The sequence below is a fragment of the Capsicum annuum genome, chromosome 10 (genome assembly GCF_002878395.1).
Source record: "Capsicum annuum cultivar UCD-10X-F1 chromosome 10, UCD10Xv1.1, whole genome shotgun sequence".
NCBI classification, from domain to species: Eukaryota; Viridiplantae; Streptophyta; class Magnoliopsida; order Solanales; family Solanaceae; genus Capsicum; species Capsicum annuum.
The window spans coordinates 136,203,331-136,230,127 of NC_061120.1; the positions used below are offsets into that span (position 1 = coordinate 136,203,331).

General features: G+C 34.7%; 1 long non-coding RNA gene across 3 annotated transcripts in view; it reads right to left on the reverse strand.

The window, feature by feature from the left end:
• LOC107863947 overlaps nt 1-23,552 on the reverse strand; it is a 33,793-nt gene extending 10,241 nt beyond the window's left edge. The window contains exons 1-8 of one of the 3 annotated variants that reach the window (XR_007045890.1): nt 23,394-23,552; nt 23,243-23,324; nt 14,801-14,870; nt 7,872-8,076; nt 7,257-7,403; nt 5,830-5,906; nt 5,286-5,435; nt 5,000-5,206 (exon numbers count right to left, since the gene is read on the reverse strand). This is a non-coding gene — a long non-coding RNA (uncharacterized LOC107863947). Of the gene's footprint in view, nt 1-4,999; nt 5,207-5,285; nt 5,436-5,829; nt 5,907-7,256; nt 7,404-7,871; nt 8,077-14,800; nt 14,871-23,242; nt 23,325-23,393 lie in introns of those variants that run through there. The other 2 variants (XR_007045891.1, XR_001672502.2) reach the window with 2 other exon arrangements.
• Between the last annotated feature and the right edge of the window lie 3,245 nt (nt 23,553-26,797).

Here is a 26,797-nt window from a genome sequence, read left to right on the forward strand (position 1 = left end):
AAAAAAAAAATATTTATTTATTTTTAAAATTATTCCTACCCCCTCTTCGCCCTCCAACCCACCCACTCTTTCTTCTTCAACTCAATTCACCATTAAAGCTTCCATTAAAGCTTTTTTTTTTTTAAATCATTCATTAAAGCTCCATTTTACAACTAAATCATTTCATTTAACTACCTACCATTTCTTCTTCAACACAATATCTTCTTCAACACTATTAAATCTCTTCAACACAATATCACCATTAAAGCTGCTCCATTGAAGCTTTTTTTTTTTTTAAAATCATATCATTAAAGCTCAATTTTTCAATCAAATCATATTATTTAACTATCTTTAAAACTCAATTCAATCATAAAACTCTCAATTCAATCATAAAACTATTTTTTGAATTGATTTGAAAAAAAAAATGGACGGGGAAAGAGAATGGTGACAGAGTGAGGGGTTTGAGGTGCTTGGGAAGAGATGTTGATGGGGTGGGGGTGTTGGACGGGGGTGGGGGTGTTGAATGAGGGTGGGGAGTGGAGGAGAGCTGTTGGGAGGGGAGTTGTAAGATGGGGTGGAGTGGGGGAAGAGAGGGTGGGGTGTTAAATTAAATAAAAAGTAAACTTTTATTTAAAAAACAAAAAAATATATAAATTAAACGTATTTGACACGTGGCAGTACCTGATTGACGCGTGTATTTCACTCTCCTTGTTGTGACTGAGATTCAGCGAAAAATGATGTGTTTGCAACGAAATAAAAAAGAATCGTGGGGTAATAGGTCGAATTCAAAGTTTAGGTGTCTTTTTGAAAATCTCGGCCAACATCAGTAGGGTAATTATGAATTTACTCTTTATTTATTGTTGTTGGTCACAAACAAATATAAGTTATTACAAAATAAAATTAATTTCGTTCGTCATTCTTCCCTCCAATTTTCTCAGCCACCAACACAACAATTCAATTACAATCTCTTCATCTTTTACTCTCCTGACCTCCAATGTTGCAAGATTTAGCAAAATGTACCATCGTTTATTTTTATTTAGAGAAATAGTAAACTTGGGTCCTCTTTGAGTCTCCCAAAATATTAACCAATTGGAACACAAAGAACATAGGAGAACCAAAACCAAATATAAAAAGGAGATTTTTTCAAAGGAAGAATAGTCAATGTCAGCAAGAGTAATGATGATACGGAAATAATCACGAATATGGACTTAGTGATACAAGTATGATCATGATCATGACACTTTTGAGTATTTTTAAAGACTAGTCACTAAAGGGCTCTTTTGTCATTTTTCTATTATTTGTAGTGTTGTATAAATAGAACCTTGGAGGGTTTATTTTCTTAGTTTATGCATGATATTGAAGACACTACTCTTGTAAGAGAGAGTTCTCAAAATTGAAATTAGGATATAGCATAAAGGTGGATTCTCTTGTGTGTTACAAAGCTTGAGACTTGGTGCTTTGAGAGGTGGATGCCCCTCTTGTGTCATTGTAAGAGTTAGGTATTTGTTGTATGAAGTGTTAAAAGTCCAAGAGTGAATATGCTCTTGGGTTGTTAGACTACATCAACACTTGTCTAACTATCTATCTTTGTTTTTTGTCCTAATCTTGTAGTTTGTGTTGTTGTTGCTCAAGTCGTTTGGTTATTGTGGTTGTAACATTGTTGTTCTTCATTTTTATTGTCATAATATAATTTGATTTGTTGCTGGAAATTAAGTGTTAAACACATCATTACATGGTATTCTTGTTGTGTTCTTGAATTCGATAGGGGTCACCAAAAGAGGTCCATAGTTCCTTGAACTAGTGGACTGTTTTGGTCTTTGTTTTTTTGTGTTCTTGGGTTGTCTTGTATCACTTAGGAGAGTATGTGTTGGATCCGATCTTTGGCACGTGCAAATAAAGTGTAAAAGAGGCCCAAAATGCACCGAAATCGGCCCATAAATTCACTAGATGGGCGCCCACTCTTTGAAGGGTCTTTTGGTCATTTTAACTTATATTTTGTAATAGCTATAAAAGGAACATTGTAGGGTTTTTAGTTTAGTTTTTGGATGATATTTGTGAGTCTTGTAAGACTTGTAACAAGCTCTCTCTCTAATGAGAAGAGTGACCACCGAAACTAGGATACAACAATAGGGTGGATTTTCTTTTGTTATTGCTTGCTTGGAAGCGTTGATGCTAGAGAGGTGAAATCCAATCTTGTGTCACGTAAGAGATAGGTTTATTGTTGTATGTAGTGTTAAGGGTCCAAGAGTGTTCATTCTTGGGTTCTTAAGATTATACCTTCATGTAATCTTGTTTAGTGTTTGTGTGGTAATCTTGTGTTCTTGTTGTTATTGTTAAATCCGAATTTTGTATCTTATTGTCCATCATCTTATGTTGTTATTTAGTTTGTTGTCCGCTAATTTGGTGGAATAAACACCTTGTTATCTTCTTGTTATTGTGTTCTTGAGAAGCCGGGACTTGATCTCCAAAAGAGTTCACAGATTTCTTCCATTTTGTGGATTGTTTTTTGGACTGATTTTGGTGTTTCCTTGTTTGTCCTGTATCATTTGGTATCAAAGTCATCTTAGGTTTTGTTCTTACAATACCAATCTTAGGCTAACTTGCTAAGAAAAAAAAAAGATGTGTTCTTGAGCTTGAGATCTTGGCCGAGAAGTTGAATTTGTTGTTGTATCTTGACCGAATGTTATGTGTCTAGGTCTAGGATTTATTTTGCTTGTGTTGTTGTTTCAAGTGTTGGTATTCTTTTCTATTAACACTTTGAGTTGATCTAAATTTGAGTTTTAAAAAAATTGATGTTGTTGTTATGAACAAGACCATGGCCGTGTGTTGAAGTTGTTGTTCTTGGACGTGTGGACTTGTTGTTATAGTCTTGGTTGGACGTTGTTGGTGTTTTTGTTGCTCTTGATAAAGTTGTTGAGTTCTTGACATTCATCACAACCTACACCCTTGCTAAAATCGAATTACAATGCCAAAAAGAACCTTGGCCGTGTGTTGACACTAAAATTGGCCGTGATATGTGTTGATGTTTACCGTGGGGTGGAAATTGTTGCGATGTTGTTGATGTGTTCTTGAAGGTTGTTGTGGTGTTCATCTTGTTCTTCATCTCATCTTACAACTTAAGACAACTACAAGTTGTAAAGTTGTTTGTGAGAAGACTTGAGTCGTCACTTTATTGACTTGACATCTACTTTTCAACCACTTTCCTTGTTTCAAGGGACCTTGTTTTGTGGGAATTGTACAAAGTCAAGTCTTGTCTTTTGAAGATTAGACTTAAAGGAGATTTAAGACATATAATTTCCCTCCAAAACCAATTGTTTCCATTACATAGTAACTAAAGTTTGTAAACTTCAACTAGTGAATAATTATGGGGCCGTGACCAATGGTATGCTGCCATATCACCTAAGTTACTATTCACACAAAATTTTAAGCTCAAATTTTAAGCTCAAAATTTGTTCTTCTAGTTTCATTGTGTTGTTTCTTTAGTTTCGTTTGTTGATTCCATTACTAACTTACAAGCTAGTTTTAGATTGTAAGTTAGTTTTAAAACTATCCTTCGTGTATACGTACCTTTGTGTGTCCAATTCTTTTGAGTTGATGTAATACTTGATCCACCTCTCACTGTCTCACGGAGTACAAGCAACGTTACGAAACTTGTGAGATCAAAGCGAGAGAAAAAAATCTAAGAGACAAAACAATAGAGACGGAGTGTGAGGATCATTCTTGTACAACTAACTTATTTGTTGTTTTATAGGTAACCTCTTGGCCATAATGAAAACCATTTTGGCCCTCCTTGATGCTTTGTCCCGAGACCTTGCTAGGGCAAATGCGGGTCTTGAAAAACTTGACTCGGATATGGTAACTATGCATGAGAAGTTGGATCGAATAGAGAGTCGAAGGAACTCTCGTGCTTTTACACTCGAAACTTTACTTCCAATGACCAATCCTCCAAGACCACCACATAATGCCACAAGCTAAGCTCCAAATAGCCTTCAAAATCGAGAACAAGATAGACCACTTCCCCCGCAAGTTGATCAAGTCCAACAAGGAGGACTTGGAAGACAATTTCCTCTCATCCAAGCTCCATAACCGAAGCTCCACGTTACCAAATCGAGCCTCTCAACCGAAACTTTCCTTTTCAAAAACCGACACATCCAAGAAGAGGTATATGGTAGAGAGAGACATGAAGGATATGAAGTCTCCTGATAGAAGGAGACTTGAGTCAGATGAGGCCAATCTCAAGAAGGAGAGGAAGCCGAGGATCAAAATGAAGATCTTGGATCCGAGACTTATTGTCATTATGCTCTCGGGGTTTGGCTAGCTTGTGGACTATTTTTGTGTATTTCTTGTGGGCTGATTTTAGCTCGTATCTTGATACGTCCCTTGTTATTATTGAGCTCTCGGACTCTTTATGTTTTGCGGACTAATTTTTAGTAGGTTTCCTTTGAAGTGACCAATTAAACGAGGTGAAGCCATGAATTTGTGGACAAATTCCTCTCAAGATGGAGAGGATGATATAGATTTAGGAGAGTACGTGTTGGACCCGAGCCTTGGCACATGCAAATAAAGTGTAAAAAAAGCCCAAAATACACCCAAATCAGCCCATAAATTACACTAGATGGGTGCCCACTCTTTGAAGGGCCTTTTGGTCATTTTAACTTATATTTTGTAATAGCTATAAAAGAAATATTGTAGGGTTTTTAGTTTAATTTTTGAATGATATTTGTAAGTCTTGTAAGACTTGTAACAAGCTCTCTCTCTCTAGTGAGAAGAGTGACCACCGAAACTAGGATACAACAATAAGGTGGATTCTCTTTTGTTGTTACTAGCTTGGAAGCGTTGATGCTAGAGAGGTGAAATCCGATCTTGTGTCATGTAAGAGATAGGTTTATTGTTGTGTGTAGTGTTAAGGGTCAAAGAGTGTCCATTCTTGGGTTCTTAAGATTATACCTTCATGTGGTCTATCTATCTATCCTTTTACCTTCTTGTAATCTTGTTTAGTGTTTGTGCTATAATCTTGTGTTCTTGTTGTTATTGTTAAATCCGAATTTTGTGTCTTCTTGTTCAACATCTTATGTTGTTAATCTAGTTTGTTGTCCGCTAATTTGGTGTAATAAATACCTTGTTATCTTCTTGTTATTGTGTTCTTGGGAAGCCGGGACTTGGTCTCCAAAAAAGTTCATAGAATTCTTCCATTTTGTGGACTGATTTTGGTGTTCCCTTGTTTGTCCTGTATCAAGTGATAACCATGATGATACGTATAAGCTAAAGATAACAGCAAGTTGTATTCTTTTTTTCCCCCTCAATACCTTGATAAGTCTTTCTTTCTTCACCTTTTTAAAGAAAATAGATAAGATATATCTTTCACTTGATCTTAACCAAAAGGCCAACCACCAAAGTTGGCATAGTGGTTCAGCGCTGTGTCCCTTAAGCAAGAGGTCGGAGGTTCGATTCCCGCTCTGGCAAATAAAGCAAACTCTGTGGTTAGTTCGCAACCGCAAAATGCACTGACCGAGGAACGGAGGATTAGTTTTATTAAGATATACGTTTCACAACTTGTGTATATATAACAAAATTGCTATTGTAAATACAAATGTTTTATTAAGGTTTTTAGTGTTAGGTGAAAACACTATTTTGTTTATTACGGAGATTTTTAATGAAAGACAAAAATTTCAGATCACTTTTCAAGTCTTCACACTTTTAATATAGAAAAGACTATTCACTTTATTTTTATCTCAATAGTTTTTTTTAATGTAAGTATGACTTTGATAAAAGTCAAAGTCATACTTACGCCTTAATAAAAAGCAGAACTAGTATGAATAAAACATAAAATTTAGAATAGAAAAAACATACCTTAAATTCACTTGTAATCGATATCTTGTAATCAATACGAAGTTTTGTCCGCATGCTTCACATAAATCTTTCTTCATCTGCACAAACATATTAAAGAATCAATCAATAATGATTTATTTACGAAGGCAAATACAAAGAATAAAAGATTATGAAGATCTTCAATTTTGTTAAGCCTAATTTAAAGTAACAATAAAAAAAAGACGAACTTATTTTGAAGGTAAATTTAAACAAAAAAGACATCAAATATAGAAGCTTAAAACCCCAGACGAACTTATTTGCGATAAAAAAACATTGAAAAAGGTAAAAAGAATTTAATGTAATTCTTTACATATATTATTTTAGGAATGTTAATTTATATTCATATATTTTAGGATTCATAAATATTTTAGGATTCATATATTTTATGTTTTTTAATATTCTTAATCCTTCCATATATTTATTTTATCAAGATTTTCCCATATATTTTTGGAGTGCTTGATTTAATAATATAATAATTGGAGGAAATAGGTGAAAAGACGATTTTATCTATTGCAAAGTATTTTAATGAAGGGCAAAAAGTTTGAATGAACTTCACACTTTTAATATATTATAGATTATTAATATATTATAGATTATAGATTATAGATATGGATTATAGATAGATTATGGATTTTATATATATATATATATATATATATATATATATATATATATATATATTGTCTGTAGATACGTATGAATAAGGTAGACTATCAAAGAAATATTATCGTAGGAGATAAAACATAATTTCAAATCTAATAGCGTGTGGGTTAAAAAATTAATAATTATCACTATCAACTCCATGTTTTTACATATACATAATTGAAGCAATACAACGAATAATAATACATAGGGAGAAAAATACATCTTGTTTGATTTTACCCTTTCCAGATTGTATCTATAAAATTTTCTGAAGATATTATTGTTATTGTTGTATCAATAAACATAACAACGATCAACTTTACCTCATTTGTCAACTTCTACTACTGCATCACATATGAAAAGAACATGATAAAAGGCATGCAACATCAACTCAATATTGCTTCTGAATCCCGTAGGATTAAAATCACACTCAAACTTGAGTTTCGTGGGTGTTTGAATTGGCTTATTTTTAGGTATTTTTAACTTTTAATCATTTTTTTAGTTTTCGTGATGTTTGGGAAAGTTAAAAAGTACTTTTAAACACTTAATTTTAAGTCAAAAGATGTCAAAATAAATCAAAAGTCAAAAGTAGGATAGTACCAACTTATGCCTTTTGACTTTTAGCTTAAGCGGAGAATTATTAAAAGTCTATCCAAACACCCCCTTATTTTTTAATGTAAAATAAATTCATAAAAACAACATAACATACATGACCAAAAAATATGCACAATAAAAGTTAAATGAAAAAATAAATTATATTACCCTACCATTGTTGGTACTAAAACAATCCAATTTAGCCATTGTAAATAAACTATCAATTTTTGACATCATGATCGAACTGTCATCATCTTCAGGCAAACAAAGTGATGCCCTCAACACTAACAATAAATTTGAATCTTTAAATGAACAGATTCCTGAAGATGAACAGAGCACAGAGCATTATAGTGCATACCAAGGTATTACTACATACACAGATGGAACTAGAGAATGGGTAGAGAAGACTTTTCATAGTAATGCAGCAGTAGTGCACAGTCAAGAGCAGCATGTCAAGACATGCAGCAACACAATTAATCAACAGAGGGAGTATCATAATAAAGTGCAAGTTGATAAGGTATGCATAAAGTCACAATAAGTGCAGGAAGAGCAATTCAATAAAGACAAGGTGGAAAAAGAAAATGTGAATATTATGATAGCAAAGCAGGCAGAATCAGTTAGTACACTGGCAATAGTTGAACATAAGGTGGCTATAGAAGAAGAGAAGAATGAGGAGAAGCAACAGTTAAATGCAAGTAATTGCAGAAATAATAAAGAGCAGGTGGTACAGATGGATTTACAAAATCAATTAGAAAATGCCATTATCAAGAACCTTAGTAGATTGATACCTCATTGGAAAAGATTGAGATGCTGGGATCATATCTAAAGGAATCTGACAGTTTGCTGATGTTGGAGATGATAGGCTTAAAGAAGAGAGGAAAACAAGATGTTGTCATTCATCTTTAAAATCAAGTCCTGTAAAAGTCTTGCATGATATTGTATCACATCAGATAGTTGATAAAGAGAACCAGCAAGCGGGATGCAATATCCAACCTGTTGAAGACAAGAAAGAGGTTAATAATAAGACAAATGCTCATCAAGTTTTTAAAGAAGCTGGTTTATCAACTATTAACTATTGCTAAGAGTAACAACACCAGGAGTAAGGGTGATACAGTACCAAAGAGGTCGAATCCAAAGAGAAATACTAAGGCTGTTCAGAAATGAGTCTAAAAACATTATTTTGGAATGTGAGGTCTGTAAAGACTCAAAATTCATTCCATAGAAGTCAGATGTTGAATAAACATCATAAGTTTTCTATAATAGCTTTGATGGAGCCTTTTCAGAATGTGATGTAGATTCAAAGATACAAGAGAAGATTAGGCATGCCTTATACAAATTACAATCAAAATGGTAAGATCTGGGTATTTATTCAGGAACACATTCATGTGGATGCTATTCTTGATGCTGAACAACATTTGACATTAAGGCTATTGTTTTTAGAATCTGGTCAATCAATTTTACTTAAAGTGATATATGCCAAATGTGATGCACAAGGAAGAATGGCATTATGGGATGATTTATATACTTTGAATTTGGAAATGCAACTGCCTTGGTTGATTGGTGGTGATTTTAATGTCATTCTAAGTAATAAAGAGAAGATAAGAGGACTGCCTGTATATCCTCAAGAATATGAGAATTTTGCTTTCTGTGTGAATTCTTGGGATCTTGTTGACGTCAAATTTAAGGGTAGTCCATTTACTTGGTGGAATGGTAGAATAGATGATGATTTTATTTTCAAAAGGTTGGACAGAATTTTGGTGAATCAGTCCTTCTTGGGTTGGTTTGGGTTAATAGAATCAGAACATTTAGCTAGAACTGGATCAGATCATGCCCCATTGCTATTGTCTTATGGGAGTCAGTCCTATAGCTATTAACAAGCCTTTTAGATTTCTTAAATTCTGGTCAGAAAAGGAAGATTTCAAAAAGGTGATCAGAGATAATTGGATAGCAAGTGATGTCAGTGACATTTTTGTGAGTCTAAAGCAAAAATTAAAAAGAACAAAGTTGGCTTTATCTGGTTGGAGCAAAAATACTTTTAGAGATATTTTCAAGCAGCTGATAAATTAGAGAGGAAATTGTGACAATGAAAGAGAAATTATTTGAAGCTGATCCATCAGCTTTAAACAGGATGGTTCTTCATAAAGCACAAGCTAGGCTGAAGAAATATGTTCATTATGAGGAAAAATTCTGGAGGCAAAAAGCTGGTATCAAGTGATTTACTGAAGGGGAAAAGAATACAAGATTTTTTCAGTCTTGTTAATGGAAGAGGGAAGAAGAAGAATATTTATCAATAGAATCAAAAATATAAATAGGGAGTATGGGTTGAAGGGTTTGATCAAGTGGCTGGTGCTGCTGTGGATTTCTATCAAGAACAGTTCACAGAAACTCAGACTACTGCTGAATAATCACTGCTGAAGTTTATTCCTAGTTTGGTATCTATTGATTCAAATAGGGCTATTAATGCTCTGTCATCCAGAGAGAGGTTGAAAAAGTTGTATTTGAACTTAATGGTGATAGTGCTTCTGGCCCGGATGAATTTTCTGGTTTATTTTTTCAAAAATGCTGGGATAATATTGGGAAAGATGTGTACAGAGTGGTTATTGCATTTTTTCAAGGTTATACTCTTCCTAAATCCATCACTCATACTAATTTGGTGTTATTGCCTATAAAAGATATCACAATCTTTTTCAGACATGAGACCAATTAGTTTGAGTAATTTTCTAAACAAGGTGATTTCAAGGATTCTTCATGATAGATTAGAAGACATTTTGCCTAATGTTATATCAAAGAATCAATCTTATTTTGTGAAAGGGAAGAACATTACTGAAAATGTTCTGTTAGCTCAGGAGATTATTATAGATATTGGGAAAAGAGAAAAACCTGCAAATGTAGTTATCAAACTGGACATGGCCAAGGCTTATGATAGAGTAAGCTGGAATTTTTTGGTCAAAGTGCTTCAAAATATGGGTTTTGATAATGAGATGGTTGATAAGATTTGGAGACTACTGGCTAATAATTGGTACTCTGTACTAATAAATGGTCAGGCATATGGTTTCTTTTATTCCACTAGGAGGGTGAAGCAAGGGGATCCTTTATCACCTACTTTATTCATTTATCTACAGAAGTTCTTTCTGGAGCTCTGAATTCATTATATATGGAAAGTGGTTATAAAGGTTTTGGTCTACCAAAATGGAGTGACGCTATTAATCATCTTGCTTATGCAGATAAGGATGCTTTGAAGCTTCTAATGGGGATGATCAGGAGATATGAAGAGCAATCTAGACAATTGATAAACAAAGAGAAGAGTTCATTCTATATGTATCATAAAGCTGCTCATTAACACATTAGGAAGGTGGAAGAATGCACAGGTTTTTCTAAAGGGAAGTTTCCATTGATGTATTTGGGATGTCCTATAGGGCATGCAAGGAAAAGAAAGGTGCACTTCTCTAATTTGATGAAGGAAGTTCAAGGAAAGTTGCAAGCATGGAAAGGAAAGATGTTATCATTTGGTGGTAAAGCTATTTTAATTAATAGTGTTCTATCAAGTATACCCATTTATTTATTATCTGTCATTAATCCTCCTAAGTGTGTTATTCATGATTTACATAGAATTTTTGCTAGATTTCTATGGAATTTTAAAGAAGTAGGCAGAAATAAGCAATGGGTGGCTTGGGATGATATTTGCAGTCCTAAAGATGAAGGGGGGTTGGGTTTTAGATCGTTATTTGATGTTTTTAAAGCCATGTTTGCTAATCTATGGTGGATTTTTAGAACACAAAAATCTTTATGGACCAATTTCATGTGGACTAAATATTGTAAGAAAGTGTAACGACCCTCCTGGCCATTTGCGAAATTTTCTCATCTTTCCTATTTTAGCTCTCTCCGTAGTTAGTGTACGTGAATTATGACTCACGGGATGAGTGGTACAATTCTTGAGATGTTCGAAAGTAATTGAAGTCATTAGTTGGATTATTAAGTTTTAATAAATTTAATTTTGATCACGGTCAACCTTTTATCAAGACGACCTCAATATATTATTTTAATATTTTCAATAGATTTGAAATGTACTTTTAGTTAGCTTACATATTTAATTTATTTCTACGGGGTTTCGAATGAGTTTTGAGAATATATTAAGAGTTTCGAATATTTTAAATAATTAATTTAATTGATGCTCTGAAAAAAAATGCTATAAATTAAATTAATAGTGGGTCATACCCACAACTCCCTTATTTTTTATTATGGATGAAATTAGTGTAATATATCATCGGACTAGTAGTTATTCATAGCTTATTTAAAGAGACCAAAAAGAAAAAGGGAGGAGGCGCAGAGGGGAAAGAAATAGCGCACATTAAATGCTTTGAGTCGACTGATACAGGTGAGAATATTTCACTATTTCACTGTTGCATGCTTTAAGATATATGTAGATGGAGAGAGTAATAACTGGATAGGTCAGCAACATTAAGGGGTAAAGGAATATGTAAACAAAGGGTATTTCCTTTGAGAATTTTAATCGAAATTAGTAATATAATACAAATAAATTCTTTAGTGGATAGTGCTAGCAATCATTAATGGTAAAGTAGGCATGATGAGCCAATCGGTTTCAATGTAGAAACAGTCAATTATTTTCTTATGTTAATTGAAGACTACGAATTGCAATATTAGTTGTTTAATACATTTATATTGTAATTGTTCCATGTTTTGGAATTAAAAAATTGAGGTTTAGGTCTAAGATTTTTAGAGTAAGAATTTATAAATTGATGTCATTAAATTCGTACTTTTATGAGAATTATATATTTGAACAGATTTAAAACACTCGAAGATTTTACGGAAGGGCAAGACCCTTGCAAAGTAGCTTACATTCGGTTTTCTCGATTGAAGTAGGTTACGGTTTAATTGGAGTTTAGACTCGATTTAATTGTGTGTATGCTCCTAAATTGAATACTTGTGGATTGGTATTCGTACATGTTTGAAATTATTGATATTTGGATTGTTGATTCGTGTATAAATATTTATTAAAAATTGACTTGATGGAATTGTCTCATGACTTTAAGTGTACTTGTAATCTTGGAACATCGTGTTGTATGTTGTGAGGTTGTGTAAATTGATATTGATAATACTAATTTATGTTTATGTTGGATCGGGTACCACACTGGTACGTTTACATTTATGAGGATCGGGTACCACGCCAGTACATTTACATTTATATTGGATCGAGTACCACGCCGGTACGTTTACATTTATATTGGATCGGATACCACGCCGGTACGTCTCTATTTATGTTGGATCGGGTACCACGCCGGTACGGATATGTATATGTTGGATCGGGTACCACGCCGGTACGGTACATGAACATAGATTGTTCCCTGTAGGTCATGACTATTTGGGCAAAAATAAGTCCCATAGCATGTGTGTACATATTTGTGTTGATTCTGTGGATGTTTACATTATGGTTGATACTCTTGATGGTTATGTGGCTTGTTTGTGAGCACTGTTTGACATATTGTTGCTGGATTGTTGATTCATTGAATATTTGTTGTGTGACGATGTTTGTCTACTCGTTATTTGATTTATGTTGTGTACATGCTATTAAATTGAGTTGACCTATGATACCTACCAGTACATAGTGGTTTGTACTGATACTACCCTGTACTCTTCTTTTGTTGAGTGCAGAAAGTGTTCTAGGCTCAGACATGACCTCACCTCTAGAGTTTGATAGCAGATCTTGATCCAAGGATGAGCACTCTGTCTCCAGGCTGCCATGGGTCATCTTATTTGTTCTTGTCCATCTTTCGGGGAATGGAACATTCTTTATTTATGGATATCACTTCAGATATGATCCTTGTTAGTAGTTCTCGTACGATGACTTTAGGATCTTGGGAATTTTAGTAAGTAGTTTGTTTGACTTCCGAATTAATAATGATTAGTCCTGGATTATTGTTATTATGTTAAATTCTACAATAATATCATCTTAATATTGACTAAGTGTTTGGATCATGATTCGGTTTAGACGGTTCTCCCACAGAATGATTAGTGTGGGTGCCACTCATGGCCATTTGGGTCGTAACAGTTAGACCTTAACTAGTGGAGTGGAGGGGTGGTTCTTTAATATGGAAATACATGCTTGAAGCTAGGGACATGTTTGATCAACAAATATGGTGGAACCTAAATGTGGTCATTCAAGTGTTTGATATGATAATTGGACACAGTTGGGGGCATTACATTACTTACTTCCTATTGATTTATACAGGAATTATCAGCTAGAAGAAGTGAGTCAATGTTTTAGTAATGAAGAATGGAATTCTGATCTCCTGCAGTTAAATTCTGGGAATGAAACATGTAATCATGTTGTGCAGAATGTGAAGTGCAAACAAGAGAATGAAAATTGGGATAAAGCATGGTGGAGGTTGAATGTTTCTTGAAATTTCAGAGTTAGATCTGCCTGGGACTTTGTGAGAAATAAAAAAGAGAGTTTTTTGATCTATAAAAGAATATGGATGAAGGGAATTCCTTTTAAGGTTTCATTATTCATTTGGTGATTGTGGAAGAAAAGATTACCAGTGGGTAAAGTTTTGGTCAAAACTGGTATTTGTGAAGAGGCTCGCTGTTGTTGCTGTGATAGTGGAATTGATGAAACTTTTGAGCATCTATTTATGACATGTTCTAAGGCTAATGATATATGGGTTTATTTTGCAGCATGTGAAGGTATTAAAGGTCCCTTCTTACAAATAAAGGATAGTGTATTTAAATGGTGGAATGCGTCCAAAAGTGCAAAGTTAAATTCTATTTTTAAGGCTATTCCTATGTTTATTTTGTTTTTGTGGCAGATTTGGAAAGGTAGAAATGTTATTAAACATGGAGGTAAGATGACATTATGGAGCATAAAAAGAGAAATAACTAGAAATTTAGTGTTGTTGACTAAAACACTATATCCCTCGTTTATATCTATTCTAGAATCATGGTCGGAATTACTGAGTTTTCTTCAAAATTATTCTCCTAGACTTGCTTGTTCTGTGGTGTATTGGTCAGCTCCTAGAGCTGGTTGTTTTAAATGCAATAGTGATGGGACTTCTAAAGGGAATCCTGATTTCAGTTCTAGTGCTTACTGTATTAGAGATGATCAAGGAAATCTGGTGTTTGCAAAATGTAGAAGTATTGGGGCGTCTAAAAATTTAATGGCTGGGGTAATGGCTATGAGATTGGGCTTGGAATACTGTGCTGATCACAATCTATTTTCTTGATTTTAGAGACTGATTCTTTGGCTGTTAAGAATTTTGTAGAAGGAAATTGGGAGATTCCTTGGTTAATATCTATGGAAATAAGAAGAATTCAGGAGTTAATGAAAGGGGTGCAGGTGGTCCTGAATCATATCTACAGGAAGGGCAACAAAGTCGCTGATTTTATTGCTAACAAAATTTTTGTTTTTGCAGGAACAGAAAGATTAACTTTTTCAACTTATCAGCAATTACCAAAAGGAAGCTAAAGTTCTACTGAACATGGATAAATTTCAGGTCCCAAATTTCAGATTTAGAAACATGCAAAATGGGGAATATCATCTGGATAGCCGATTATGAAAGCAGAATTCATTTTCAATAAACCACAACAACAGTTACGCAGGTTATGCAATTTTAAGTTGGTTGATAGCAAAGCATACATCACTTGCGAAAATAACAGACGATAACTACAATATGTGATAATTACAATTGTACGGAGGATTTACCTGATTTATTTGGAATAATACTTGATTTGGGTTTTAGGACAGTGGTATTAGCTCCTTCGCTGAGCTCAACCTGTTGAAAATTCAAAATGAGTAATAATCTTGGATAAATCAAGTAAAAGGAAAAAGGAAAATGGAATAAATTTATCTGAGGAGAAGAAGTATAGATCTGTGATGAGTGAGATGGAGAAGTCTCCGGTTGAGTGATTTCATGGCATTTGTGAGAATTTAAAATGCCCAAGATGAAATGCACTCAAAGCTCATGGATTTACACTTCCAAAATCCAAAAGGAGAAGGATATTTCCAACTCAATGTTGTTATCTATTCAAGATGCGAAATTAAGAAGAGAATTATACAAGCTCAGAATAATCTCATCATTGCTTTTAGAAGAAACCGAAGAGCTTAGGTTGGAATTTCATCGGAGATATCGGAGTGTTGTAACATGGATGAAGACGCAGTAAAGGAAAGACACTGTCCACTTTCCTATTTGGTCATTTTGTTTTGTTGTGCATATGTATTCGGGTCTAGGCCACTTAATGGGCCAATATTTTGTACAAATTTTGTTGAAAATCAATAGAAGGCCATGTTGGCCTATTTAAATTTTTATAAAAAAAATTAAGAAAATATGAGTGTAACCTTTTGTCGCAAAAAAAAATCTTCATGAGTAGATATGATTTATACTTAAAATATGTTGTTATACCATTAATGACCCTAAAATGTAACAATCTTTTTTATGTCATAGTGATTGTTAATTCTAAATAAGAAAAGTCCCTTTAGAGTAACGAAGATGGTGAAAGAAGAGGATCTCAAACCATCTCCAACATTATTAGTAATATATGAAAGTGTCGACGTAATTTTATAAGTCTCAAGCACCTGCCAATCACCATGGTATGTCATCATCAAAAATACCCATTTGACTGTTTGTAGATTTTTTGAAATCTCATATTAGAAATTAACTAAGTGCACCCACACTCACTCACTGATGGAGGAATGCATCTATTCTTGGTAGTAAGTTTAATTGCAATAAAACTATGTGAGCATCTAAAGTACATATCAAATGGGGAGATTGAAACTCTAATTATATCGGCAGAAAGTGAAAATATTGAATTTAAAATAAAAAATTATTAATAGAAACTAGAAAAGATTGCGCGTACATTTAATAATGAAACAACCATTATTATAACACTGTATAGTTGATCTTTTGTATTATGTAATGGAATGACCATTATACTATAACATTGTATATTAGATAATTCATAAGTAAAAAATGTGTTGGATATTTCCAGAAGGTATAAGAGTATGTGGAATGCAAGTTTAATGACGTGAGGCGGGAGAATGAGGTAGTAGTGAAGCTAGAAGCACAGGAGGTATGTAAGAGGGATAATTTCAAGTATCTTGGGTCCGTGATCCAGAGTAACGGTGAGATTGACGAGGATGTCTCGCACCGTATTGGGGCGGATGGATGAAGTGGAAGCTCGTGTCGGGGGTGCTGTGTGATAAGAAGGTGCCGCCCAAGCTTAAAGGCAAATTCTACAGGGTGGTAGTCCGTCCGGCCTTGTTGTATGGAGCGGAGTGTTGGCCAGTTAAGAACTCCCACATCCAAAAAATGAAGGTGGCAGAAATGCGGATGTTGCGCTGGATGTGTGGGCTGACTAGAGGGGATAGAGTTCGGAATGAGACTATCCGGGAGAAGGTTGGTGTGACTTCAGTGGAGTGCAAGATGCGGGAAGCACGATTGAGATGGTTCGGGCACGTGAAGAGGAGGGGCATGGATGCCCCGATCCGTAGGTGTGAGAGGCTAGCGTTGGATGGTTTTAGGCGGGGGAGGGGTAGGCCAAAAAAGTACTGGGGTGAGGTGATTAGGCGGGACATGGAACAGTTACAGCTCACCGAGGACATAACCCTAGATAGAAAGGTCTGGAGGACGCGAATTACGGCAGAGGACTAGGGCCAGTTTGGGTCACTAGTGTAGGGAATTACTTGGTGGGGGTTTTATTCCTGTTATGATTCCGTGTTCCGTGTTCCATGTTTCATTATGAATCTGTGTGCTTTCCTCTGCTCTCCTCTGTTTTATATTACTTATGGGTGCCGTATTTATGTTATGTAATCTGCTTCTGTGCTTTACTATGTGTTTGTGTGGTATCTCGTGCCTTGAGCCGGGGGTCTATCGGAAACGGTCTTTCTACTTCTTCAGAGGTAGAGGTATGGACTGCGTACATCTTACCCCCCAGACCCCACTAGGTGGGAATACACTGGATTTGTTGTTGTTGTTGTTGTTGTATAAGAGTTGCAATAACTAAATTTCAGCAACAATATATGTGACTAAAAATAAATAGTAAATAGTTGATTGTTAGTTTAGTGGTCACTTTATTTAAAGAAACGCAAAAGTAAGAAAAATATAAAAAAATTAATTTTCAGCTTAAAATTATAGGTAATAGTGACTCTTGCTCCAACCTACTTTGCCTACTCAAACTTTAGCCGAAATTGATGGTCGTGACGGCCGTCGGCCAGCCTCCAACAGCGGAGGCTGGTCAACCTACTGACAATAATCCAAAAACCTCTTTTGTAAATCTATTTCAAAATCCTTGTAAACCTCACAAAAACATACCAATGAAAGAAATCTCATATTTGCATAGGGAGCCACATATTATTTGGGAAGAGGAAGAGGTCAACCATATGATTGTTAATGAGAACCTCCAATATGCTGTTATTGAAAAATTTTGTTATGGGTGGCCAGAGATAGAGGATCTAAGATGTTTAATTCTAAAACAATGCGATTTGAATGGAGAAGTTAATATAGGGCTATTAAGCAATAGATATGTTCTAATAAGGTCGATAAAGATTGAAGATTATGCTCATTTGCTTTCTAAGCCACAGTTTTACATCACCAAAAATTATTGGTCTTACCCAATGAGAACACTAAAATGGGATCCAGTGTTCAATCCTGTGGAGGTAGCTTGGATTTCCTTCCCATCATTGTCACCAAATTTCTTTGCAAAGAAAGCTATTTTTTCACTAGCAGCTGCTGTTGGAAAACCTCTACAGGTGGATCTACCTACATAAAATAAAACTAGACCAAGTTGTGCTAGGATCAAGGTAGAAGGGGACCTACTTGGGGATTTCCTTAAGAGAATAAATATAGGAATGAGAAAGAAATCATGAGAGGTGATAGAGAAATAGATTCAGATTAGGTATGATTATGTCCCCAAATATTGTCTGGAATTAAACTTCAGGGACACAATGAAAAGGATTGTTATGTCTTACATCCAAAACTGTATCCCAAAGATGAAAAAATGAGACAAAGGAGATCACTGATCAGAATAAAAGAGGACAAAGCTAATATAGACACAAAGGAGGACAAAGAAAAAGCCAAGGTAGAAGGAGAGGGGAAATTTCAACAACAAAATAAAAAAGCAGGTGAGAAGAAGGGGAAATCTACCATATAGAGGAAAACCAGAATTGTGATGGAATCAAAGAGCTCCTATCATGCATGCAGAAAAAGTAGCAACAAAAAACACTTTCGAGACCTTAGAAGAAAAAGAGTCAATGCTGGATAACAAGAAGGGAGATACAGAAGACATAAGGGAAGACAAGTCAAAGTATAAATGCTCAAGGGAAGAAGAGAAAACACAAAGCCCAACTAAAAAGAAGGGTAATGAAATAGCATCTCCACAAGTGACAACAGTAGTGAGAAGAAAATGGGAGAAGTACAAGAAAAATCTCAAAGTTCAGTGAGGGAACACAATAAAGAGGGTTTGGAACAAGACATAGCTACATGAAGCAAAAAGTCTGGTAATTCTTCAACAAAAAATATGATTGAGGAGAGGAGTGATAAAGAACAATTGATAGAAGCCAATTTTGAAGAGGGAAACTGAAGCAAGGAGGTAAAAGATATCCCTAAAATTTAGCATCTTTCACATAGAGAAATTCAGGAAAAGCAAGATTTAGAGGAGGATGCTGACATGAAGGCAAATATAGACCAAATTGGAAGAGATGGAGATCTGTCTCCAAGGAAGATTGGGCATTTAAAAGAAAGAAGCAAGAAAGATTACAAGAGTACAACAGCAAAATCCCACATCAATACAAGGAATAAGATAGGTTCTAAAACCACTAGTGATCAATGATTAATAAAGTGTTGTTTTGGAATATTAGATCTGTTAGAACTCAAAGCTCATTTGAGAGACTAATAGACCTACATAGAAGGAATCACTACTTATACATCGCTTTAATGGAGCCTTTCCAAAGTCCATCAGAACTGGAAGATTATTTAAGAAAGTTGGGTTTAGCTCATGCAAAGGCCAATAACTCAGCTAAGATTTGGATTTTCTGGAATGATGAATGGAATTAAATTGGCTCAACAGACTCCATACACTAATTGACAATGGAATACAGGATGAGGGAAATGAATGTTAGTTTTAAGATCACTGTTGTGTATGCTAGATGCAGTAGCCCGGAAAGATTGAAATTAAGGGAAGAATTAGAGGAGATAGCAATGACTACACAAGTTTCCTGGTTAGTTGGAGGTGATTTTAATACCATCATGGATGAGTCAAAAAAACCGGGTGGCTTCCCAGTGACCCAATAAGAAACTGTTGACTTCTCTCAGTGTATAGCTTCTTGTGCACTAAATAAATTGAGATTTACAGGAAGTATATTTACATAATGGAATGGGAGAATTCAGGAGGATTGTATTTTTAAAAGGTTAGATGGGGTTTTTGCCAACAATGAGCTTATGCAGATAATACCACACTGTGAAGTTCATCATTTGATCAGACAGGGATCAGATCATACACCCCTTTCTGTTACTGGAAATACTGCTCAAATTCAGGTGAAGAAGTATTTTAGATTCCTAAATTTTTGGACCAAGCATAAAGACTTTCACAAAATAGTTCAAGAGATTTGGAAGGAAAACATCATGGGCTCCCTTTTTCATATTGTGCATGAAAAATTAAAAAGAGTAAAAAATGCTCTGGTTGTTTGGAGTAAAGAGACTTATGGGGACATCTTTCAGAAAATGGCTACTCTAGAGGATGTGATAAAGGCCAAGGAATCTCAATTTCAAATTCAACCCTTACTTGAAAATAGAGAGGAATTGAGCAAAACAGAGGCGGATTTGAAAAGAATGCTGAAGATTGAGGAGGAATTCTAGAAACAAAAGGCTGGAATGAAATAGTTTTATGATGGAGACAGGAACACAAAATTCTTTCATTCATATATGAAAGAAAGGAGGAGAAAATTGCAGGTTGCTGAGATACAAACAAGACAAGGGGATTTAATAACAACACCACAGAATATTGGAGAGGAGGCAGTAAAAGTGTTCATGGAACAATTTAAAGAGTGACAGAGCTTTGAACAGCATGACATTTTAAATTGCATCAAGAAAAATATTATAGATGAGCAGAATGAAAGAATGGAAAGGTTTCCTACAAAGAAGAGGTAAAACAAGTGGTTTTTTCATTAAATGGGGAGAGTGCAAGTGGACCGGATGGCTTCTCAAGGGAATTTTTTCAGAGTTGTTCGACTATTATTGAGGAAGATATCACTAACATGGTCAAAGCATTCTTTTGTGGAAATGAATTGCCCCTAGGTATATCACCCATACTAATCTAGTTTTAATTCCAAAGAAGGAGGTGGTGACTACTTATGGTGATTTAAGACCTATCAGCCTTTGTACTTTTGTTAACAAAATAATATCCAAGGTTATTCACTTGAGAATTATGGAATTTCTTCCTAATATAATTTCTAATAATCAATCCGGGTTTGTAAAGGGAAGAAGTATCACATAAAATGTTCTACCAGCTTAGGAAATTATTAGAGATATAAATAGGATGAATAATTTTCATAATGTGGTGGTGAAACTTGACATGGAAAAGGCTTATGATAGGGTATCCTAGAAATTTCTAGTGGTGGTTTTGAGGAGATTTGGTTTCTCAGAAATAGTGATTGATATGGTAGTTAGGTTGGTGAGTAATAATTGGTACTTAGTACTTATGAATGGACAGTCCTATGGTTTTTTTCAATCTTCAAGTGGATTAAAGTAGGGTGATCCTCTATCACCAACGTTATTTATCATATCAGCTAAAGTTCTGTCAAGGAGTTTAAATGAGCTTTTTTTTTACCCAGAGTTTAGGGGGTATGGATTGCCAAAGTGGAGCTCAGATATGAATCATCTTTCTTATGCTGATGACACTATATTGTTTTTCACAGTTATTCAATAAAGAATATGATGGGAGTTTTGAGAAGTTATGAGAAAGCTTCAGGACAGATGATCAATCTTAATAAGAGCTTGCTCTATTTACATGAGAAGATTCCTAACAGTCAATATAAGGAGAATTATTGGTATAAGACAAGGTATATTTCCTTTTACCTACCTAGGTTATCCTATTTTTTATGGAAGGAAGAACAAAGGGCATTTTGAAGATTTGATCAAGAAGGTAATGAAAAGGCTTCACTCTTGGCAGAGAAAGTTTCTTTCTTACGAGGGCAAATACATTTTAATTGCTCATGTGCTTCAATCCATACCTAGTTACACTCTTTCAGCCATGAATCCACCAGTTAGTGTCATCAACCAACTTCACAAGATTTTTGCAAAGTTCTTTTGGGGTAATGCTACAGGTTCAAAGAATAAACACTGGGTGAGTTGGGAGGCAATGTGTTACCCAAAGAATGAAGGAGGACTTGGACTTAGATCATTGCATGATATGTCCAAAACCTTATTTGGAAAACCTTGGTGGATATTCAAAACTTCAAACTCTTTACTATAGGCTTCTTTCATGTTCAACAAGTATTGTAAAATATTACATCCTTTACTCGTTAAAGAAATTGAAGCTTAATATGTATGGAGGAAAACGATTTTGGTAAGGGAAGAAGTGGAACATAATATTTAGTGGCTTTTGGTATGATAATTGGACCAAAAAAAGAGTATTGTATTATGTGGAAGATGATGCTATTCAAGATGAGGAAGCTGAGGTAAGAAATTTTGTCAAAAATGGAGAATGGGACAGACAAATACTCAAGTCAGTAATATCTGAAGAAATGGTTGAGCTTATTCTGCAAACATTGAAGCCCCTTGTGGAAGGTTATCAAAATGATATTTCATGGTGGATGGTAAAAATGAATAGTCAATTTATTGTTAAATCTGCCTGGGAAAGCATCGGGAAGAGAAAGGAAAAAAAGGAGAGATTTTGATTTCATTTGGAATAAAGGGTTTCCTTTTAAGTGCAATTTCTTCCTTTGGAGGGAGTGGATGAGAAGAATTCCAACTGATGATAACCTGAAGATATTAAAAATACAGTTGGTATCAAAATGTTGGTGTTGTGATACTAAAAAGGAAGAGACAATGACCTATGTTTTACTAACAACTCCCTTAGCCAATAGGCTTTGGAAGTAGTTTGCTCATTTTGTAGTTATCCAAATGGAGAAAATGATGATTCAACAAACAATTGTGTCATGGTGGACTGAGGAATCAAATCCAAAATTGACAAGGATGTTCAGAGCTATACCAGCCATAATTATGTGGCCACTATGGAAGAGAAGAAATTACATTAAACATGGGGGTTCCGTGCCATTTGCAGGAATGGTGCTACAAGTACAGGAGGTAATTAAAAAATGGTTAAAAGCTTTTTCCCATGGATTAAATTGAGCACATGGACATGGATAGATGTAGTTGAAACAATTAGACCTTACAAACCTAGGCTCCATTATCACAAGGTGATGTGGTTAAAGCCAGGAATTGGACAGGCAAAATGCGACACAGATGGGGCAAGTAGGGGCAATCCAGGGATAAACTCTTATGGTTTTTGTATAAGAGATGACAAGGGCGATTTGATATATGCTAGAGCTAAAGGTTTGGGATTTGATACTAACACTGTAGCTGAAGCAATGGCAATTAAAGAGGCTTTGGAGTACTGCTATGATGAAGACCTCAGGGATTTCATCTTAGAAACAGACTCTTTAAGCCTCAAAAAAACTAATTTTGAAGCAGTGGAAAATTCCTTGGGAAATAGCTGAACTCATGGAAGAGATAAGAAGTTTCATTCAGGATCTAAATGTTACAGTCCTTCATACTTTCAGAGAGGGTAACACAATTGTTGATTCATTAACAAATGAGATTATGGAAGCACGAGGTCTAAAGGAATATCATAATTTTCGGCAACTTCCATAGCAAACAAGGAAATGCTTAAACATGGAAAAATACCAAGTTCCACGACTCAGAATCAAAACACGCAAGATAATTCAACAATGAGGAAAGAAAGCAGCCGATATATACATAACACAACATCAATATCATTCACAAGTCACCATACAAGAAGTAAAGACAATAAACAGCACAGGAAAATAAGTGTTAAAGTAGGCCCCGAAGAAGACATGATTTTTGTGTTAAGAAAAGCTAGGACCCTAGCTATAAAAATTGTTCACCAAAAAAGTGAGGCAGAGATCCAGCACCTTCAACCACCAAAAGGGAAGGATTTAGGTCTTCACATCTGGGTGAATTAGAGAGAATCTGGTCTTGCATGTCAAAGACCACCTAAATAGGAGAATCAAGGGTTACAGCTGAAGATAAAAACAAAAAGGACTCAAAGAGAGAAGGAAATACCTGATATGGATGAAGCAGATAGGCAGAGCAACACCAACAACAGCCATGGAATCAATTGACAAATCACCCACAATTGACAAAGCCCAGCTTGGAGTTCCAACGGCAACATTTATGCAGGCGACGATGAGCTTCGCAGAAGAGTACTTGGTACTCTTGATGTAGCCTTTTAATTAATAGAAAAATTAGAAAACTATTCAGCTTCCAATTTTTTGGGTCGGGTTATGTATTGGATCCGATTGGTCTAAGTCTTGTTTTGTTAACACTGCCATTGGGCTCTTTTATTGAATAAAATGGTCTAAAAAAACAACAAAAATTCACCTAAAAAAGGTTAAAACTATAGGTAGATAAATTCAATATATATTTGAGATGATAAAATATATCATAATTTCACATGCTATTTTTTTCTAAAAAAGCACATAATATAATTCTTAATATTGATAATTTTAGATTTTAAATTATGCTCAATTAATTCAATTTATTTATCCATTTAAATTGATTATATTTTCTTATTTGATTGCAGTTATTTATGAATTATTATGGTCAAGTTTGAAATTTGTGTGATTACAGTTATTATGTTTTACTAAATTTGCATTAAAACTTCTACGGGCTAACCCACTTTATCAGGAGAAGGATAATGTTGATGGTCGATTACATCCTTAAAAGTGATAGGACAAATGTTAAAGAATATCCATATATTTCCTTTGTAAATTGAGAAAATACATCATTTCACCACTAAACTAGTCTACATAACTTACTTTAGACCCTAAACTAAACAGGCAATTATATACCAATAACTTTAAATTGAATCAAATTCAACTCTTCAAAGCCCAACTGAAGTCGCGTGTTGACACTCATTGCGGGCGCATTAAATAGGTAATTTTGCATTTTAATTTATTTAAACTAAAATTTTCCTTTAAATCAAAGTAACGGGCATAAAATTCCAAAATCACCCTACCCAAAACTCTCCTAAAACATCCTAATTTAGTCATTTTCTTCCTCAATCTATCCAAAATCTGCTCCATTTATGAAATTTAAGAAAAAATTGAGATTGATTTCCCTTTCATTTCAAATTTAAGCGCTCCTGAAGAACTCTAATTTAGTACTTCATCTCCTTCCGCTGCTATTTACCCAAAAAAGGTATAATTTATCTCCTTCATCTATCATTTTGTTAGGATTTCTCTCCTTTTTCTTCTACTTAAAATTTATTTTTGTATTTTATTTAATTTATTAGAATCTATTTTTTTAGAACACAATGGGGTCAGTTAATTTGTCTAAACTATGTATAGAAGAAAATTATAATGCTTTGAAGTAAGAAGTTCATTGTAATCACAGATTTTTGTTGCATATGAAGACATCTTGAACTTTAAGGAATCCCAATAGAAGATATTTGGCATGTCCTTATTATGGGGTAAATATCAAATTTTTATACTTTACTATTTCAATAGATTTGATTAAAAACTAATTCATTCTTTATTTATCACCATTGAAGTATCCAAGAGCTTGCGACTTTTGATGTTGGAGGGATAGAGAGGATATTAATCCGAGGTCCTAATATGTGATTCCTAAACTAATAGAGAAATTAAGTGAGTTTGAGAATTTAGCTGAGTCTTCTCAATATATTGGCAACATGCATTGGTTAATGAAATTGAAAAATTTGAGTTAAACAAATTTATTGAAGAAGCTTCTCATGAAGTAGACAAGCCAAAAGAATCCAAACAAGATGATAATTATGTTGATATAAAATTGAAGAAGTTGGAAGAATAGATTGAGAAGATAAAAGAAAGATAGAAGAAGTGGAGAAGAGTTGTCAAATTTGTAGTGTTTTATTCTTCTGTACTACTAATAGTTCTAAGATATTAGCTTGGGATGATACATATAAAGAAAGGTTCAATGAGGTTACCGAAACACCCTGGGTTTTGGCCCTTGAAAATTTTCTGAGCTTTGATCTCACTGTCCTTGTAACGACTCATCATACGAGTTGTATAATATAGATACGGGTCAGGTGACCCTAGTCGTAAGGAGTCTAGTGAATAGTGGTTGGGTTTCTATTGTGGTTACAACTTGGTGGTACGGGTCCTTAGGGGTGGTGATGGGTCGTTAGGACTATCCTTCAACAAATCAGAAACTTAGTAACTTGACTTGGCTCTGAGTAAGAGTGGCTCGCTTAGAGCCGTAAGGATAGGGTACGAGTAGTATAGTTGAATCGTATGTTGTCCAGTGTCAATTTCTTTGGATTTTGTCTTAGGTATGACTAGGTCATATGAGTTATATGGTTTGGTAATGAGTGGGATTAGGGAGTCGTATGGTGGACAGTGTATAGGTGTCCAACTCACTATATTGGTGATGACTCAATGATACGAGTCGTATGTTGTGGTCACGAGTCATGGGATCGACTCGGAACCACCTACGGTTTTCCTACAATTTTAAGTTGGGGGCATTCTGGACATTTTTTCTTTTAACTTCCTTTGACACCATGACATAAAACACTTTTGGGGGACTACATTAACCTATTATTCCTAATCAAACACTCTTAAAATTCTCTCAAACTTTCTTTTCAAGCAAGAGGCTAGGGTTTCTTCAAATTAATCAACTCAGGCTTTCAAGGGTGGTTTCTCTCCGTCTTTCCTGGAGTCTAAGGTATGTTGCTCCTCCTTCATTGTTATTTTACAAAAAACATGTGTTTTAATGTATGATTTTCATGAATTGTTATGGTTTGAAATAATGGTTGGGGGTTTTGGATGTTCATGGTTGAATAATGTTTCGCATGGTTTAATTTTGCTTTCTTTCATGCTTTTGGTATGATTTTGAAATTTTGGGATGCATTTCAATGGTAAATGGATTTTGGGGTCTTATGGATTCCCTAAATTACTTGGTTATGATTTTGAAACTTATGTGCCCTCAACATGTTTGTTAAAATTCTAATTAGAATGATTTTGCCACATAGTTTGACTACTCTTGATATCTTTGCATTGCATAAATGGTAATGGAACCTGAATTGGTCTGGTTGATTTTAAATGGGTTGGAAAGGCCTTGGTGTCCATGGTTTTGGTTTAATTGGAAACTTTGGAGTCAACTTGGTTTAATGGTTTTGGTATGGCATAAAAGGATAGACATGCAAGCTCTAATTTTGGTATAACGATACTAATGGTTAATGCCCAATTAACAAGACTCCTTGATAAATGGTTGTAAATGTTTAATTGGTCTTAATATGGGCTTAAATGGGGTTGTGTAGCAAATTCATAAAAGGTAGAGGTCCTAGGGGGACCAATACTGGAAACTCATGTTTGCCGATGTGAGGTTTGGTCATGGTGACCGTGTGCATGATGTCACACTTTATATTTTTGGAGATATACTATTTATCTCAAATTTTTCTTTGATTCATGTGGATAACATGCAACAGGGCC